General features: G+C 48.7%; 1 protein-coding gene across 1 annotated transcript in view; it reads left to right on the top strand.

The window, feature by feature from the left end:
* Positions 1-20,433, top strand: part of LOC134933701 (aldo-keto reductase family 1 member D1-like) — a 72,868-nt gene that overhangs the window by 41,496 nt on the left and 10,939 nt on the right. The gene's annotated exons all lie outside the window — the stretch shown is intronic.

Here is a 20,433-nt window from a genome sequence, read left to right as displayed (position 1 = left end):
CCTATATAGTGCCGTCTCCAGCGACTATAGAGATATACACTGCAGAACGCCGGCACTGCTATCCCCATATATGTAGCCGTCTCCAGCGACTATAGAGATATACACTGCAGAACGCCGGCACTGCTATCCCCATATATAGCCGTCTCCAGCGACTATAGAGATATACACTGCAGAACGCCGGCACTGCAGTCCCCATATATAGCCGTCTCCAGCGACTATAGAGATATACACTGCAGAACGCCGGCACTGCTATCCCCATATATAGCCGTCTCCAGCTACTATAGAGATATACACTGCAGAACGCCGGCACTGCTATCCCTATATAGAGCCATCTCCAGCGACTATAGAGATATACACTGCAGAACGCCGGCACTGCTATCCCCATATATAGCCGTCTCCAGCGACTATAGAGATATACACTGCAGAACGCCGGCACTGCAGTCCCCATATATAGCCGTCTCCAGCGACTATAGAGATATACACTGCAGAACGCCGGCACTGCTATCCCCATATACAGCCGTCTCCAGCGACTATAGAGATATACACTGCAGACCGCCGGCACTGCTATCCCCATATATAGCCGTCTCCAGCGACTATAGAGATATACACTGCAGAACGCCGGCACTGCTATCCCCATATATAGCCGTCTCCAGCGATATATAGAGATATACACTGCAGACCGCCGGCACTGCAGTCCCCATATATTGCCGTCTCCAGCGACTATAGAGATATACACTGCAGACCGCCGGCACTGCTATCCCCATATATAGCCGTCTCCAGCGCCTATAGAGATATACACTGCAGAACGCCGGCACTGCAGTCCCCATATATAGCCGTCTCCAGCGCCTATAGAGATATACACTGCAGAACGCCGGCACTGCAGTCCCCATATATAGCCGTCTTCAGCGACTATAGAGATATACACTGCAGAACGCCGGCACTGCAGTCCCCATATATAGCCATCTCCAGCGACTATAGAGATATACACTGCAGAACGCCGGCACTGCTATCCCCATATATAGCCGTCTCCAGCGACTATAGAGATATACACTGCAGAACGCCGGCACTGCAGTCCCCATATATAGCCGTCTCCAGCGACTATAGAGATATACACTGCAGAACGCCGGCACTGCAGTCCCCATATATAGCCGTCACCAGCGACTATAGAGATATACACTGCAGAACGCCGGCACTGCTATTCCCATATATAGCCGTCTCCAGCGACTATAGAGATATACACTGCAGAACGCCGGCACTTCAGTCCCCATATATAGCCGTCTCCAGCGACTATAGAGATATACTCTGCAGAACGCCGGCATTGCTATCCCCATATATAGCCGTCTCCAGCGACTATAGAGATATACACTGCAGAACGCCGGCACTGCAGTCCCCATATATAGCCGTCTCCAGCGACTATAGAGATATACACTGCAGAACGCCGGCACTGCTATCCCCATATATAGCCGTCTCCAGCGACTATAGAGATATACACTGCAGAACGCCGGCACTGCTATACCCATATATAGCCGTCTCCAGCGACTATAGAGATATACACTGCAGAACGCCAGCACTGCTATCCCCATATATTGCCGTCTCCAGCGACTATAGAGATATACACTGCAGACCGCTGGCACTGCAGTCCCTATATATAGCCGTCTCCAGCGACTATAGAGATATACACTGCAGACCGCCGGCACTGCTATCCCCATATATAGCTGTCTCCAGCGACTATAGAGATATACACTGCAGACCGCTGGCACTGCTATCCCCATATATAGCCGTCTCCAGCGACTATAGAGATATACACTGCAGAACGCCTTCACTGCTATCCCCATATATAGCCGTCTCCAGCGACTATAGAGATATACACTGCAGAACGCCGGCACTGCTATCCCCATATCTAGCCGTCTCCAGCGACTATAGAGATATACACTGCAGAACGCCGGCACTGCTATCCCCATATATAGCCGTCTCCAGTGACTAAAGAGATATACACTGCAGACCGCCGGCACTGCAGTCCCCATATATAGCCGTCTCCAGCGACTATAGAGATATACACTGCAGAACGCCGGCACTGCAGTGCCCATAGAATGCTATGGGGCTGCGATGTGACCGTATGTATCCATCTCCAGAAACTTTTCGGAGCTTGTGCCCGATAGACAACACAATCTATAGATGGCGTTACTTATAAGAGCCTGTGGGGTTCTTTATGCAGAAATCTCTGAAGAGGGATCCCAAAGATCCCTCCCTGCCCCCTCATGACTTGCACATGGCTGAATTAGGCCCTGAGTGGCCACTAAGGGGCTGATTCAGTACGGATTGCAAATTCTGTTAATTAGCAGAATTTGCAATCCATTTGTTTGCACGCTGGGGGTGGCGCCCATCGCAGGGCAAGACCACCCAGCATGTTGACCGCCGTCCCGTCCCCCCCCTTGATGAAGCAGAAATTGTGATCGCATCACAATTTCTGCTTCATCTCAGGAGGCCGGCCGCCATCTTTCTGATTGCGGCGGCTGCGTTTGATGTCAGGCAGCCACTGCGATCACGCCCACCATTTCAGCAACGCCGCCTCCACAACGTTCCGTCTCCGCCTAGAGTGTTGCCGCCCCACCCTGCCCCCGCGAACACCTCTGCTTGATTGACAGGCAGAGGCGATTGCATTTTCTGCAGCCCCCCCCCCCCCCCGCACAAAATGTGGGCGCATGCGCCCGCTTCTTTTTTGTAACTTTTTGCGGTTGGATCGCGTTTTGCGATCCAACCTGAATTAGGCCCTAAGGGGGTAATTCCGAGTAGATTGCTCGCTGCTGCTTTTCACAGCGCAGCGATCAGGTAAAAAAATTGCAAAACTGCGCATGCGCGTGCCCTGCAATGCACAGGCGCGTCATACGGGTACAAACAGCATCGTTGTTGTGCACTGCTTCTAGCGACGATTCCATTCGCACAGCCGATCGCAAGGAGATCGAAAGGAAGAGGGCGTCTATGGGTGTCAACTGACCGTTTTCTGGTAGTGGTAGGAAAATCGCAGGCGTGTCCAGGCGTTTGCAGGGCGGGTATCTGATGTAAATTCCGGGACCTCCGTCGCTGGATTAATCGCATAGGATAAGTAACTACAGGGCTGGTCTTGTTTTGCACAAAATGTTTTTGTCCAGCTCGGCTGCACATGCGATCGCACACTTGCAAAGCGAAAATACACTCCCCCGTGGGCGGCGACTATGCGTTCACATGGCTGCTAAAAGTAGCTAACGAGCGATCAACTCGGAATGAGGGCCTAAGTGTGTTATATTTGTAGGATTTTCTGATTTTCCGCGTAATGCGGCTGTTACACAAGAGTTTCTCACACCCTGGGTCGTTAACCTCTGCTGTACCCATATGACCTCACGTTCTTTGAATCCATCGATATGTTTATATCTTTTCCCAAGACCTGCCCATCCCTACATTCTCCATTCCAAGGGTCGTGTTGTGTAACGTTATGCAGTGCTCTATCTGTACAGCCATTGGCCAGAGTTCAGAGTTCATGTTCTGCTGCATTTTTGCTTGGCGTGTATTTTGCATGAACATGTGTAATCATTAATGGAAGTAGAGCGCGTCTTACGAACCGAGCTGCTCTGAGTATTAGCAACGCTGTCCTGGCCAAAGACATTATCTGTCCCCAGCCGTAAGTGGTCATGCACTTGTGGGGGCAAAATAATGTGCCTCTGCGCCAGCCTCTGCGCCAGCCTCTGCGCCAGCCTGGGACTTGGCAGTTGCTGGAGGAGACGAGCTATTTATTACCAGTTATTTATATATAGCGCACACACGTTACGCAGCGCAGACAGTATCGCGTCAGTCCCTGCCCCAGTGGATCTTACAGTCTGTGGACGCATCAGGATGTTTTTGGAGTGTGGGAGGACAGCAGAGCACCCTGAGGAAACCCACACAGGCATACACTTTGTCCGAGTTGATCGTAGCTGTGCTAAATTTAGCACAGCTACGATCATGTTCCCTGACATGCGGGGGGACGCCCAGCACAGAGCTAGTCCGCCCCGCATGTCAGCGCCGGCCCCCTCGCACAAATACAACAGCATCGTACAGCGGCGATGCTTTTGTATTTGTGGAGTAACTGGCAGTTGATTGTCGCTGACACTGGCCGCTGCGGCCACGCTGCCGCCGCGGCCCGCCCGCCCCCCCAACGGTCCGGCCACGCCTGCGTTGGCCGGACCGCGCACCCTAAATGGCAGCTTGACGCCGCCATCCAGCCCCCTCCCGCACTGCGACCGGCTCTGCCTGTCAATAAGGCAAAGGCGATCACTACTGAACATCGGCCGTCCGGCATGCGCCGGCGCGTGCGCAATTCCGACCCGATCGCTGCGTTGCGATAAACTGCAGCGAGCGATCGGGTCAGAATGACCCCCCTGGTCCGGAAAATGGGACCCTTAATGCCGGCCTAACATTATTCTGACAAGAAACAGCCCATCCCAGCTCTGAGCTGACGTCGTTGTATAAGAGCTGCGTTATTCTCACAACTTTGAGTGACTGTGCGCAATGTTGCGTTTGTAGTGATGCGTGCAATGGGAGCCGGCTGGGTTTGCGATGGGGTTGTAGTATACTCAGATGAGATTGTGGGTTTGACCAGAGGTCTATGCAGATTTGCAATGGCGATCACTGGGCCTAATTCAGACCTGATCGTTGCTGTGCATTTTCGCACACCAGCCGAGCAGCCGATCAGGTCTGAACTGCGCATGCGTCGGCACCGCAGTTCACTGGCGCATGCCAGACAGCCGACTGCCATCTCAGCCCTGTGATCGTCTCTGCCTGATTGACAGGCAGAGGCGGTCGCTGGGCGGGCTGGCAGCGTTGGGCCGCCATTTTGGGGGCGCGGTCAGGGCAACGCATCCGTGCCCGGACTGTGCGGGGGGAAGGCCGGAGCGGCTGCGTGACATCACACGCAGTCGCTGCGACCCGGACAGCGACGGGTAGCTCCCTGCCATCGCGCAGGAGCTGCGCTGGTAGGGAGCTACACGTCAAGTTCAAAAGCATCACCGCTGTGCGATGAATTTTGTACTTGCGCAGCGGGGCAGAGCCAGACATGCGGGGCGGACTAACCCTGTGCTAGGCGACCCCCCGCACGTCTGAGTAACTGATCGTAGCCGTGCAAAACGATCAAGTCTGCATTAGGCCCACTGTGCGTTCAGTCGCAATCGCGATCCGTGCTGAATGACGCCATTAGTCATTTATGTCACCGTTCATTCCTTGATTTACATTTTTTTACATATGCAACAACACAATGATGTTACCTCCTAACCTGTACTGACCGCTGCAGGGAGTTGTCATATCCCCCCCCCCCTCCCCCCCCACACACACCTCCCTCCCCCCCAACGGTTACCTAGACTCCCACATTGCTGTTGAGGTTGAGTGGGACTCATCCTCCACAGCTTACAAGTGTGCTGAAACTATAGATGAAGCCAGAATGTAAAATTTATAAGGGGACAGTTCATTAGTAATATTATAGGACTAATGAGTCCTGAGGGCCATAGTGAGGCTTGTACATTGGATCAGATTCATCGACTCATCGACCAATTGGGAGTCATTGCGAATTCTGTATATTTTGTTATGCCAGGAACATTGGTACCTTTCCAGGCCTACCCCAGTGACTATAGAGATATACACTGCAGAACGCTGGCACTGCAGTCCCCATATAATGCTATGGGGCTGCGATGTGACCGTATGTATCAAGCTCCAGAAAGTGTAACTTTCCGGAGCTTGTGCCCGATAGGCAACACAATCTATAGATGGCGTTACTTATAAGAGCCTGTGGGATTCTTTGCGCAAAAATCCCCGAAGAGGGATCCCAAAGATCCCCCACCCGCCCCGCAAGCGCCTCTGCCTGATTGACAAACAGAGACGATTGCATTCTTTTTTGTAATTTTTGCGATTGGATCGCGTTTTGCAATCCACCTTGAGTTAGGCCTTAAATGTGTTATATTTGTAGGATTTTCTGATTTTCCGCGTAATGCGGCTGTTACACAAGAGTTTCTCACACCCTGGGTCGTTAACCTCTGCTGTACCCATATGACCTCACGTTCTTTGAATCCATTGATATGTCTATATCTTTTCCCAAGACCTGCCCATCCCTTCATTCTCCATTCCAAGGGTCGTGTTATGTAACATTATGCAGTTCTCTATCTGTACAGCCATTGGCCAGAGTTCAGAGTTCATGTTCTGCTGCATTTTTGCTTGGCGTGTATTTTGCACGAACATGTGTAATCATTAATGGAAGTAGAGCGCGTCTTACGAACCGAGCTGCTCTGAGTATTAGCAACGCTGTCCTGGCCAAAGACATTATCTGTTCCCACAAGTGCATGACCGCTTATAAGCCGTAAGTGGTCATACACTTGTGGGGACAAAATAATGTGCCTCTGCGCCAGCCTCTGCGCCAGCCTGGGACTTGGCAGTTGCTGGAGGAGACGAGCTATTTATTACCAGTTATTTATATATAGCGCACACACGTTACGCAGCGCAGACAGTATCGCGTCAGTCCCTGCCCCAGTGGAGCTTACAGTCTGTGGACGCACATACAGGCTAGGGATGTTTTTGGAGTGTGGGAGGACACAAGAAGTGTCTGGAGGAAACCCACACAGACACAGGGAGAACATACAAACTCCCGCCAATTGATGAAAAGAATTGGGACCCCCTGGAATGGAGGCGTGGCATCAACTGGACCGGGCGTGACCTCAGTGGGGACGTGGCCTCACAGCATGTCCCTGTTTTTCATTATTTTTGGGGCGTGCCCCAAGCACTACCCGAGCAGTTGGGCAGCTGGGATCAACCGCTGCTTAGCTGTGTATAGCAGCGATGGTAAATGTTCCCCTAAATCCCCCCCTTCCCCCACCGTCCGTGGGACACTCTGGCCCGCGGGTCGGACAACGGGACAGTGTCTGGAAAATGGGACTATCCTGCTGAAATAGGGACAGTTGGGAGGTATGCCTATAGTAAGTTTTTCAAATAGCATAATTCTACTTATATAAACTTTGGTGAATGATTCGTGCTCTGAGGAAATGTTATATTACACTGAAACGTAGGCGACGGTGAAATAAACTAGGTGTGTGTCACCAGACTTTACATAAGGCCGATCAAGGGGGTCATTCCGAGTTGATCGCTCGCTAGCTGTTTTTAGCAGCCGTGCAAAGGCATAGTCGCCGCCCACGGGGGAGTGTATTTTCGATTTGCAAGTGTGTGAACGCCTGTGCAGCTGAGCTCTGCAAAAACATTTTGTGCAGTCTCTGAGTAGGTCTGAACTTACTGAGCCGCTGCGATCACTTCAGCCTGTCCGGTCCCGGAATTTACGTCAGACACCCTACCTGCAAACGCTTGGACACGCCTGCGTTTTTCCAAACACTCCCAGAAAACGGTCAGTTGCCACCCACAAACGCCTTCTTGCCTTCTTCCTGTCAGTCTCCTTGTGATCGGCTGTGCGAATGGATTCTTCATTAAATTCATAGCTCAGCAACGATCCGCTTTGTACCCGTATAACACGCCTGAGCATTGCCGTGCATACGCATGCGCAGTTCTGACCTGATCGCTGCGCTGCATAAAACGCCAGTGAGCGATCATGTCTGAATGACCCCCATAGTACTGTGAGTGCCGCAGCTCTTCTCTACATGTCTGGCTCTGTCTGACGGCACCTGGTCAACTTTGGAATCCAGGATTGGAGTGCCGGCTCATAATGACGTCATTACCGATGCGCAGTTTGCGTTGCGTGAACGATAACGCCCAAACGGGCAATCAGATCAAACTTTGGATTGCACCTCCGGTGTGTAGAATTTAATAAACTACACAATGGTCCTGTCACATTTTACCATCTCTGCTGGTGCTCCTTGGCAGGGGCCTCGGAACTGGGAAGGGGGGGGGGAAGAGGCAGTTCGCCCTCCCCCCTCAAACATAGAGAGGCGCCGATCATGTACAGGAGCAGAACCGGCCATAGGCATAGGCAAACTAGGCAATTGCCTAGGGCATTTGATATGCCTAGGGGCATCATCAGCTTCTGCTGATTAAAATGATATGCGGTATGCCTATATTCTGTATGTAGCATTTCATATGCAGATACAGCCACAGTCTCACACAGTATATAGGCATGCCGCATATCATTTTAATCAGCAGAAGCTGCTTGTGCATCCTAGCCACATAGCAATGCAAATAAGATGCATTTTCATTTTAAAAAAAGGTGCCTGACGTTAGCATTGATGCAAGATTTGTGAGGACACATCTGTTTCCAAGCAGAGGCAGAGGTCACAGTGTTAGTGGCAGTGTGAGTGCTGTGTGCATGTGAGTGGGTTGGTTGTGCAGTAGTGTACAGAATATGTGTAAGGAGTATTATGTGTGTCATAATAAAAATGTAAAATGCATTAATAATGTGCAACATATGTGTAAAGGGCCACTATGTGTGTCATTATGTGTATAAGGGCATTAATAATGTGCGGCATATGTGTAGCAGGGTACTACTGTATGTGTGTCATTATGTGTATAGGGGCACTAATAATGTGCAGCAAATGTGTAGTTGGCACTACGTGTGTCATTATGTGTATAAGGGCATTAATAATGTGCGGCATATATGTAAGGGACATTATGTGTAAAAGGGCATTAATAAAGGTTGTCATAATGTGTAAGGTGCATTATGTTTATAAGGACATTAATAAGGGGTCTCATATGTGTAAGGGGCATTACTGTGTGGAATGTGTATAAATGCATTACTAATGTGTGGCATTATGTGTATAAGGTGCTCTACTATGTGGCGTTGCGTATAGAAAGGGCACTACTGTGTCGTCTAATGTGAATAAAGAGCAATAGGGTCTGGTGTAATGTGAATAAGGAGCAACTCAGTGTGATGTAATGTGAATAAGGGGCTCTACTGTGAGGAGTAACGTTTAAGGTAAAGTGATACTACTGTGGGATGTAATATGAATTATGGACACTATCGCAAGATAAAATGTGAATAAAGTTGCAGTACTGTGTGGCGTAATTGGAATTGGGGTTACTATTGTGTGGCCATGCCCCTTCCCAGCAAGAAGATGCCCCTTTTTGGGCTGTGCGTCAAATGTGCGAACTGTTCCCATTTAAAATATAGGGGGTACAAGGACTGCTATGGGTGAGGGGTGATGGTGCTGGGAAAGAGGTGCAAGGTCAGAGGCAGAACCAGCGGTGGTGCTAGGGGGCACCAGCCAAAATCTTGCCTAGGGCATCATATTGGTTAGGGCCGGCTCTGTACAGGAGGAGCAGAGGCGCGATGTGCGGACAGGTGAAAGACCGCACATTACATCCCCCGCTCTGCGCAGTCAGTGAATGTAGTCGCAGCATCGTGCATGTTGCGCCCCTCCTACTCCCGGCTGCCTCTACACGATGCACTGCTCCTGTGCGTCCGTCCTCTACACTGCTCACGTCACGTGTGCACCGGGAGCCAATCAGGATTCCTGCTGCGTTTCCTGCTCCGTCGGTTCCGTGCTGTGGCCGCCCGGCACCCACCTGTGGATACAGTCCCTTCCCTCCCTGTCTGGCCCAGGCAGCGCTGGGACGAGTCCCTGCAGACAGCCGTGAGGTGGCGCGGGATGGGGACGTCATACATCCCATGCAGCGCACCGTGTCAGCGGATCTCTCCATCACTGATACACAGGAACTCAGCGCTGGGCTGCGGGGCAGGTGAGGAGTGTGAGGGGAGCTGCCAGTGACAGCAATGAGGAGGAGGAGGGGGACAGCAGCTGGCTCTGAGGGGGATTCTGCATCTGAGTATTGTGTATGGTGACCCTGTGCATCATACGGGGAGGAATCATACAGAAGGGTGAGACTGCAGGATGAGATTGCAGCTCCCTCCTTGCTCTCCTGTTTGCTGTCAGTAACATCAGTGTGTGCAGTGCTGCTGGACAGGAGTATACATCCAGCTATGGGAAATAGAGGAGCATGAATTAGCACAATCTCTTTTTAGCTAGGTTTATTATAGCTATACAGATAACTCCATGCAGTCTCATTGACCTCCCCCTTCTCTCCTCTCTATGCTTCTCTCTCCTCTCCCTGTCTCCTCTCTCTCTCCTCTCTGTGCCTCTCTTTATCTCCTCTCTCTGCCTCCTCTCTCTCTCTCTCTCTCTCTCTCTCCTCTCTCTCCTCTCTGTGCCTCTCTTTATCTCCTCTCTCTGCCTCCTCCTCTCTCTCTCTCTCTCTCTCTCTCTCTCTCTCTCTCTCCTCTCTGTGCCTCTCTTTATCACCTCTCTCTGCCTCCTCTCTCTCTCTCTCTCTCTCTCTCTCTCTCTCTCTCTCTCTCTCCTCTCTCTCCTCTCTGTGCCTCTCTTTATCTCCTCTCTCTGCCTCCTCTCTCTCTCTCTCTCTCTCTCTCTCTCTCTCTCTCTCTCTCTCTCTCTCCTCTCTCTGCCTCTCTTTATCTCCTCTCTCTGCCTCCTCTCTCTCTCTCTCTCTCTCTCTCTCTCTCTCTCTCTCTCTCTCTCTCTCTCTCTCTCTCTCCTCTCTGTGCCTCTCTTTATCACCTCTCTCTGCCTCCTCTCTCTCTCTCTCTCTCTCTCTCTCTCTCTCTCCTCTCTCTCCTCTCTGTGCCTCTCTTTATCTCCTCTCTCTGCCTCCTCCTCTCTCTCTCTCCTCTCTGTGCCTCTCTTTATCACCTCTCTCTGCCTCCTCTCTCTCTCTCTCTCTCTCTCTCTCCTCTCTCTCCTCTCTGTGCCTCTCTTTATCTCCTCTCTCTGCCTCCTCTCTCTCTCTCTCTCTCTCTCTCCTCTCTGTGCCTCTCTTTATCTCCTCTCTCTGCCTCCTCTCTCTCTCTCTCCTCTCTCTCCTCTCTGTGCCTCTCTTTATCTCCTCTCTCTGCCTCCTCTCTCTCTCTCTCTCTCTCTCTCTCTCTCTCTCTCTCTCTCTCTCTCTCTCCTCTCTCTCTCCTCTCTGTGCCTCTCTTTATCTCCTCTGTATGCTTCTCTCTCCCCTCTCTGCCTCCTCTCTCTCTCTCTCCTCTCTGTGCCTTTCTTTATCTCCTCTCTCTGCCACCTCTCTCTCTCTTTCTCCTCTCTGTGCCTCTCTTTATCTCCTCTCTATGCTTCTCTCTCCCCTCTCTGCCTCCTCTCTCTCTCCTCTCTGTGCCTCTCTTTATCTCCTCTCTCTGCTTCTCTCTCCCCTCTCTGCCTTCTCTCTCTCTTTCTCTCTCCTCTCTCCTCTCTGTGCGTCTCTTTATCTCCTCTCTCTGCTTCTCTCGACCCTCTCTGCCTCCTCTCTCTCTCCTCTCTCTCTCTCTCTCCTCTCTATGCGTCTCTTTATCTCCTCTCTCTGCTTCTCTCTCCCCTCTCTGCCCCCTCTCTTTCTCTCTCTCCTCTCTGTGTGTCTCTTTATCTCCTCTCTGCTTCTCTCTCCCCTCTCTGGCCTCTCTCTCTTTCTCTCTCTCTCTCTCCTCTCTGTGCCTCTCTTTACCTCCTCTCTCTGCTTCTCTCCCCTCTCTGCCTCCTCTCTCTCTCTCTCTCATCTCTCCCTCCTCTCTGTGCCTCTCCTTATCTCCTCTCTCTGCTTCTCTCTCCCCTCTCTGCCACCTCTCTCTTTTTCTCTCCTCTCTCTGCTTCTCTCTCCCCTTTCTGCCCCCTCACTCTTTCTCTCTCTCTCTCCTCTCTGTGCCTCTCTTTATCTCCTCTCTGTGCCTCTCTCGTTCTCTCCGCTCTGCCCCCTCTTTCTCTCCTTTCTATGCCTCTCTAACATCTCTCTCCTCTCCACTCTCTGCCTCTCTCTTTCTCTCCTCTGCACGTCACTATCTCCTCTCTGCCCCCCCCCCTCTCCTTTCTATGCCTCTTTCTCACTCCGTGCCTCTCTCTCTCTCATCTAATTTCCTCTCTGTGCATCTTCCTCTCTCTCCTTTTCTGCATCTCTCTCTCCTCTCTGTCCCCCTATCTCTCTCCATTCTATGCCTCTCATCTCTCTCTGCCCCTGCTACTATCTCTGCATCTCTCTGGATCTCTCTTGTCTATTTATCTCTTTCTATCCCCCTCCTCTCTCTCATCTCTCTCATCTCTCTTCTCTATTTATCTCTTTCTATCCCCCTCCTCTCTCTGCATCTCTCTAATCTCTCTTCTCTATTTATCTCTTTCTATCCCCCTCCTCTCTCTCATCTCTCTTCTCTATTTATCTCTTTCTATCCCCCTCCTCTCTCTCATCTCTCTCATCTCTCTTGTCTATTTATCTCTTTCTATCCCCCTCCTCTCTCTGCATCTCTCTCATCTCTCTTCTCTATTTATCTCTTTCTATCCCCCTCCTCTCTCTCATCTCTCTTGTCTATTTATCTCTTTCTATCCCCCTCCTCTCTCTGCATCTCTCTCATCTCTCTTCTCTATTTATCTCTTTCTATCCCCCTCCTCTCTCTGCATCTCTCTCATCTCTCTTCTCTATTTATCTCTTTCTATCCCCCTTCTCTCTCTCCTCTCTCTCATCTCTCTTGTCTATTTATCTCTTTCTAGCCCCCTCCTCTCTCTGCATCTCTCTCATCTCTCTTCTCTATTTATCTCTTTCTATCTCCCTCCTCTCTCTGCATCTCTCTCATCTCTCTTCTCTATTTATCTCTTTCTATCCCCCTCCTCTATCTGCATCTCTCTCATCTCTCTTCTCTATTTATCTCTTTCTATCCCCCTCCTCTCTCTGCATCTCTCTCATCTCTCTTCTCTATTTATCTCTTTCTATCCCCCTCCTCTCTCTGCATCTCTCTCATCTCTCTTCTCTATTTATCTCTTTCTATCCCCCTCCTCTCTCTGCATCTCTCTCATCTCTCTTCTCTATTTATCTCTTTCTATCCCCCTCCTCTCTCTGCATCTCTCTCATCTCTCTTCTCTATTTATCTCTTTCTATCCCCCTCCTCTCTCTCATCTCTCTCATCTCTCTTGTCTATTTATCTCTTTCTATCCCCCTCCTCTCTCTCATCTCTCTTCTCTATTTATCTCTTTCTATCCCCCTCCTCTCTCTGCATCTCTCTCATCTCTCTTCTCTATTTATCTCTTTCTATCCCCCTCCTCTCTCTCATCTCTCTTCTCTATTTATCTCTTTCTATCCCATTCCTCTCTCTGCATCTCTCTCATCTCTCTTCTCTATTTATCTCTTTCTATCCCCCTCCTCTCTCTGCATCTCTCTCATCTCTCTTCTCTATTTATCTCTTTCTATCCCCCTCCTCTCTCTCATCTCTCTCATCTCTCTTGTCTATTTATCTCTTTCTATCCCCCTCCTCTCTCTCATCTCTCTTCTCTATTTATCTCTTTCTATCCCCCTCCTCTCTCTGCATCTCTCTCATCTCTCTTCTCTATTTATCTCTTTCTATCCCCCTCCTCTCTCTCATCTCTCTTCTCTATTTATCTCTTTCTATCCCCCTCCTCTCTCTCATCTCTCTTGTCTATTTATCTCTTTCTATCCCCCTCCTCTCTCTGCATCTCTCTCATCTCTCTTCTCTATTTATCTCTTTCTATCCCCCTCCTCTCTCTGCATCTCTCTCATCTCTCTTCTCTATTTATCTCTTTCTATCCCCCTCCTCTCTCTGCATCTCTCTCATCTCTCTTCTCTATTTATCTCTTTCTATCTCCCTCCTCTCTCTGCATCTCTCTCATCTCTCTTCTCTATTTATCTCTTTCTATCTCCCTCCTCTCTCTGCATCTCTCTCATCTCTCTTCTCTATTTATCTCTTTCTATCTCCCTCCTCTCTCTCATCTCTCTCATCTCTCTCTTCTCTATTTATCTCTTTCTATCTCCCTCCTCTCTCTCATCTCTCTTCTCTATTTATCTCTTTCTATCTCCCTCCTCTCTCTGCATCTCTCTCATCTCTCTTCTCTATTTATCTCTTTCTATCCCCCTCCTCTCTCTCATCTCTCTCATCTCTCTTCTCCATTTATCTCTTTCTATCCCCCTCCTCTCTCTCATCTCTCTTCTCTATTTATCTCTTTCTATCCCCCTCCTCTCTCTGCATCTCTCTCATCTCTCTTCTCTATTTATCTCTTTCTATCCCCCTCCTCTCTCTCATCTCTCTCATCTCTCTTCTCTATTTATCTCTTTCGGTCCCCCTCCTCTCTCTGCATCTCTCTTATCTATCTTCTCTATTTATCTCTTTCTATCTCCCTCCTCTCTCTGCATCTCTCTCATCTCTCTTCTCTATTTATCTCTTTCTAGCCCCCTCCTCTCTCTCATCTCTCTTGTCTATTTATCTCTTTCGGTCCTCCTCTCTCTCTGCATCTCTGCCACTCACTCTCTCCTCTCTCTCTGCCTCTCTTGCTTCTCTCGCTCTCCAGCCGCACTCCTCTCTCTGCATCTCTGCCACTCACTCTCTCCTCTCTCTCTCCTCTCTGTGCCTCTCTTTATCTCCTCTCTATGCTTCTCTCTCCTCTCTCTGCCTCCTCTCTCTCTCTCTCTCCTCTCTGTGCCTCTCTTTATCTCCTCTCTCTGCTTCTCTCTCCCCTCTCTGCCTCCTCTCTCCCTCATCTCTCTCTCCTCTCTGTGCCTCTCTTTATCTCCTCTCTCTCTACTTCTCTCTCCTCTCTCTGCCTCCTCTCTCTCTCTCCTCTCTGTGCCTCTCTTTACCTCCTCTCTCTGCTTCTCTCTCCCCTCTCTGCCCCCTCTCTTTCTCTCTCTCCTCTCTGTGTGTCTCTTTATCTCCTCTCTGCTTCTCTCTCCCCTCTCTGGCCTCTCTCTCTTTCTCTCTCTCTCCTCTCTGTGCCTCTCTTTACATCCTCTCTCTGCTTCTCTCCCCTCTCTGCCTCCTCTCTCTCTCTCTCATCTCTCCCTCCTCTCTGTGCCTCTCCTTATCTCCTCTCTCTGCTTCTCTCTCCCCTCTCTGCCACCTCTCTCTTTTTCTCTCCTCTCTCTGCTTCTCTCTCCCCTTTCTGCCCCCTCACTCTTTCTCTCTCTCTCTCCTCTCTGTGCCTCTATTTATCTCCTCTCTGTGCCTCTCTCGTTCTCTCCGCTCTGCCCCCTCTTTCTCTCCTTTCTATGCCTCTCTAACATCTCTCTCCTCTCCACTCTCTGCCTCTCTCTTTCTCTCCTCTGCACTTCACTATCTCCTCTCTGCCCCCCCCCCCCCCTCTCCTTTCTATGCCTCTTTCTCACTCCGTGCCTCTCTCTCTCTCATCTAATTTCCTCTCTGTGCATCTTCCTCTCTCTGCTTTTCTGCATCTCTCTCTCCTCTCTGTCCCCCTATCTCTCTCCTTTCTATGCCTCTCTCATCTCTCTCTGCCCCCGCTACTATCTCTGCATCTCTTTGCTGCTCGCTCTCTCTGCATCTCTCTCATCTCTCTTCTCTATTTATCTCTTTCTATCCCCCTCCTCTCTCTCATCTCTCTCATCTCTCTTCTCTATTTATCTCTTTCTATCTCCCTACTCTCTCTGCATCTCTCTTCTCTATTTATCTCTTTCTATCCCCCTCCTCTCTCTCATCTCTCTTCTCTATTTATCTCTTTCTATCCCCCTCCTCTCTCTGCATCTCTCTCATCTCTCTTCTCTATTTATCTCTTTCTATCCCCCTCCTCTCTCTCATCTCTCTCATCTCTCTTCTCTATTTATCTCTTTCTATCCCCCTCCTCTCTCTCATCTCTCTCATCTCTCTTCTCTATTTATCTCTTTCTATCTCCCTACTCTCTCTGCATCTCTCTTCTCTATTTATCTCTTTCTATCCCCCTCCTCTCTCTCATCTCTCTTCTCTATTTATCTCTTTCTATCCCCCTCCTCTCTCTGCATCTCTCTCATCTCTCTTCTCTATTTATCTCTTTCTATCCCCCTCCTCTCTCTCATCTCTCTTCTCTATTTATCTCTTTCTATCCCCCTCCTCTCTCTGCATCTCTCTCATCTCTCTTCTCTATTTATCTCTTTCTATCCCCCTCCTCTCTCTGCATCTCTCTTATCTATCTTCTCTATTTATCTCTTTCTATCCCCCTCCTCTCTCTCATCTCTCTTGTCTATTTATCTCTTTCTATCCCCCTCCTCTCTCTGCATCTCTCTTATCTATCTTCTCTATTTATCTCTTTCTATCCCCCTCCTCTCTCTGCATCTCTCTCATCTCTCTTCTCTATTTATCTCTTTCTATCCCCCTCCTCTCTCTGCATCTCTCTCATCTCTCTTCTCTATTTATCTCTTTCTATCCCCCTCCTCTCTCGCATCTCTCTTGTCTATTTATCTCTTTCTATCCCCCTCCTCTCTCTGCATCTCTCTTCTCTATTTATCTCTTTCTATCCCCCTCCTCTCTCTAATCTCTCTTCTCTATTTATCTCTTTCTATCCCCCTCCTCTCTCTGCATCTCTCTTATCTATCTTCTCTATTTATCTCTTTCTATCCCCCTCCTCTCTCTGCATCTCTCTCATCTCTCTTCTCTATTTATCTCTTTCTATCCCCCTCCTCTCTCTGCATCTCTCTCATCTCTCTTCTCTATTTATCTCTTTCTATCCCCCTCCTCTCTCTCATCTCTCTTGTCTATTTATCTCTTTCTATCCCCCTCCTCTCTCTGCATCTCTCTTATCTATCTTCTCTATTTATCTCTTTCTAGACCCCTCCTCTCTCTCATCTCTCTATCCCCCTCCTCTCTCTGGGCGGGATGTACTAAGCGGAAAATGCGGTAAACCCCCTGTTTACCGCATTTTCCTGATGTACTAAGCCTCGTCCGGCAGGTCAGCGCCGCGGCGGGGTTCGCCAGCTTTAGCTGGCGATAGTCCATAGAAGCCTATGGGCTTCTCTCCGCGGCGCTGTGTGAGGGATCCTATCGGATCCCTCCCAGCATGCCCTGTGGCCGCCCCCGTCACCCCGCGCATGCGCACACTGTCTCCTGGGGCCGAATCCTGGAAGTCAGGCTGCCGTTGTGCATCGCGGAGGACAGCTCTTATCGGAAGAGCTGTCCTCCGCAATGCTGATCGCATATGTTAGTACATATGCGATCAGCATCGTGGCGCAGGGCGGCGATGGGCGGCGATGTACATTAGTACATCCCGCCCTCTGCATCTCTCTCATCTCTCTTCTCTATTTATCTCTTTCTATCCCCCTCCTCTCTCTCATCTCTCTTCTCTATTTATCTCTTTCTATCCCCCTCCTCTCTCTGCATCTCTCTCATCTCTCTTCTCTATTTATCTCTTTCTATCCCCCTCCTCTCTCTCATCTCTCTTCTCTATTTATCTCTTTCTATCCCCCTCCTCTCTCTCATCTCTCTTCTCTATTTATCTCTTTCTATCCCCCTCCTCTCTCTGCATCTCTCTTCTCTATTTATCTCTTTCTATCCCCCTCCTCTCTCTCATCTCTCTTCTCTATTTATCTCTTTCTATCCCCCTCCTCTCTCTCATCTCTCTTCTCTATTTATCTCTTTCTAGCCCCCTCCTCTCTCTGCATCTCTCTCATCTCTCTTCTCTATTTATCTCTTTCTATCCCCCTCCTCTCTCTCATCTCTCTCATCTCTCTTCTCTATTTATCTCTTTCTATCTCCCTCCTCTCTCTGCATCTCTCTAATCTCTCTTCTCTATTTATCTCTTTCTAGCCCCCTCCTCTCTCTGCATCTCTCTCATCTCTCTTCTCTATTTATCTCTTTCTAGCCCCCTCCTCTCTCTCCTCTCTCTCATCTCTCTTCTCTATTTATCTCTTTCTATCTCCCTCCTCTCTCTGCATCTCTCTAATCTCTCTTCTCTATTTATCTCTTTCTATCTCCCTCCTCTCTCTGCATCTCTCTCATCTCTCTTCTCTATTTATCTCTTTCTAGCCCCCTCCTCTCTCTGCATCTCTCTCATCTCTCTTCTCTATTTATCTCTTTCTAGCCCCCTCCTCTCTCTGCATCTCTCTCATCTCTCTTCTCTATTTATCTCTTTCTATCCCCCTCCTCTCTCTCATCTCTCTCATCTCTCTTCTCTATTTATCTCTTTCTATCCCCCTCCTCTCTCTGCATCTCTCTTCTCTATTTATCTCTTTCTATCCCCCTCCTCTCTCTCATCTCTCTTCTCTATTTATCTCTTTCTATCCCCCTCCTCTCTCTGCATCTCTCTCATCTCTCTTCTCTATTTATCTCTTTCTATCCCCCTCCTCTCTCTCATCTCTCTTCTCTATTTATCTCTTTCTATCCCCCTCCTCTCTCTGCATCTCTCTCATCTCTCTTCTCTATTTATCTCTTTCTATCCCCCTCTACTCTCTCATCTCTCTTCTCTATTTATCTCTTTCTATCCCCCTCCTCTCTCTCATCTCTCTTCTCTATTTATCTCTTTCTATCTCCCTCCTCTCTCTGCATCTCTCTCATCTCTCTTCTCTATTTATCTCTTTCTAGCCCCCTCCTCTCTCTGCATCTCTCTCATCTCTCTTCTCTATTTATCTCTTTCTATCCCCCTCCTCTCTCTCATCTCTCTTCTCTATTTATCTCTTTCTATCCCCCTCCTCTCTCTCATCTCTCTTCTCTATTTATCTCTTTCTATCCCCCTCCTCTCTCTCATCTCTCTTGTCTATTTATCTCTTTCTATCCCCCTCCTCTCTCTCATCTCTCTTGTCTATTTATCTCTTTCTATCTCCCTCCTCTCTCTGCATCTCTCTTATCTCTCTTCTCTATTTATCTCTTTCTATCCCCCTCCTCTCTCTCATCTCTCTTATCTCTCTTCTCTATTTATCTCTTTCTATCCCCCTCCTCTCTCTCATCTCTCTTCTCTATTTATCTCTTTCTATCTCCCTCCTCTCTCTGCATCTCTCTCATCTCTCTTCTCTATTTATCTCTTTCTATCCCCCTCCTCTCTCTGCATCTCTCTCATCTCTCTTCTCTATTTATCTCTTTCTATCCCCCTCCTCTCTCTGCATCTCTCTCATCTCTCTTCTCTATTTATCTCTTTCTATCCCCCTCCTCTCTCTCATCTCTCTTCTCTATTTATCTCTTTCTATCCCCCTCCTCTCTCTGCATCTCTCTCATATCTCTTCTCTATTTATCTCTTTCTATCTCCCTCCTCTCTCTGCATCTCTCTCATCTCTCTTCTCTATTTATCTCTTTCTATCCCCCTACTCTCTCTCCTCTCTCTCATCTCTCTTCTCTATTTATCTCTTTCTAGCCCCCTCCTCTCTCTGCATCTCTCTCATCTCTCTTCTCTATTTATCTCTTTCGGTCCCCCTCCTCTCTCTGCATCTCTGCCACTCACTCACTCTCTCCTCTCTCTCTGCCTCTCTTTCTTCTCTCGCTCTCCCGCCGCACTCCTCTCTCTGCATCTCTGCCACTCACTCTCTCCTCTCTCTCTGCCTCTCTTGCTTCTCTCGCTCTCCCGCCGTTCTCCTCTCTCTGCATCTCTGACACTCACTCTCTCCTCTCTCTCTGCCTCTCTTGCTCTCTCTTCATAAACGTCTACCACCAGCTCCCATCTTGTTCCTTGCGCTTGTTCACAGTCTCTCTCTGCCCTTTGTTGTTGCTCCCCTTTGATTTCCTTCTCGCTCCACCTAAAGAAAAGAATAGAACTCTCCCTGTTGGTGCTGCTCTTTGGGGACAATTCTGCTCATCTCCAGTCTCCACCGCCAGCGGCTCTCCCAGCAGCAGTGTGGCTATTGGGAGAGCCGCTGCTGGTTTGAGGGGGTGACATTTGGCGATTCAGCAATTTAGGGGTGCCAAAATGAGAGTATATCTTGCCCCGCCCCCCACCCCCAACCTAAAAACCTTCTGACGCCCCTGCTCCTCGGGTGACGCCAAGAACCATGGATTAATACTTACATTAAGACGTCTCAAATCTACATCTCTATAGGTTTGCCAAATTATCAACAATCATTTCCAGTAGCAATTTAGAAGCTCGCCTGACGATTTCTATCACTTTTATTTATAAAGTGACAAATTAATGTATTTATTATTTGGAACGCAAAAATGGCAATAAAGTCCTTTTACCATCACATATTGAAGCAATTAAAAAAAAAAAAATCAATGACTTTACCTCAGTAATTTAACAAAAACTGTGTTATCTTCATAGATGAGCGCACACAAGATAGATTAGGGCTTTGACTTCATTGTAATATTGAAGTAGAAATTTATATTTAAAATATAAATGAGATTTTAAAAGTTTAAAAACAGATGTATTTTAATTTATTATTTATAGTTTGTTAAAAATCTGTATAGACTAAAAGAGATTTATTCAAATAATAAAGCGTTTATTTGACTGCATTTGATCTATCGTTATACCGAGGTGGTGATCACAAAAGGGGTATTGCAGCATCGTACTGTACATTCTGCCACGGCACTTAATAGACATCACTGCGCCGTGTTATTGCCATCAGTAAGACTGGTAATTCTGCCGCTTAGAATCCCTCTACATATTTGTCTCTGAACAAAACAAAAACATACCAAGACATTGGAGGTAGCCAGGTTGCTGACTGAGCTAATGGCCTTGAAGATGTAGCCTATCAATTCTCTAGGAACCAGTGGCATCACTGAGGTGTGAGGCAGAAAGCGAGACCTCATGCCTCAGTGGCGACCCTGGTTCCTAA

The sequence above is a fragment of the Pseudophryne corroboree genome, chromosome 6 (genome assembly GCF_028390025.1).
Source record: "Pseudophryne corroboree isolate aPseCor3 chromosome 6, aPseCor3.hap2, whole genome shotgun sequence".
NCBI classification, from domain to species: Eukaryota; Metazoa; Chordata; class Amphibia; order Anura; family Myobatrachidae; genus Pseudophryne; species Pseudophryne corroboree.
The sequence above is the reverse complement of the archived record's forward strand: the minus strand, read 5'-3'. Positions and strand labels throughout refer to the sequence as shown.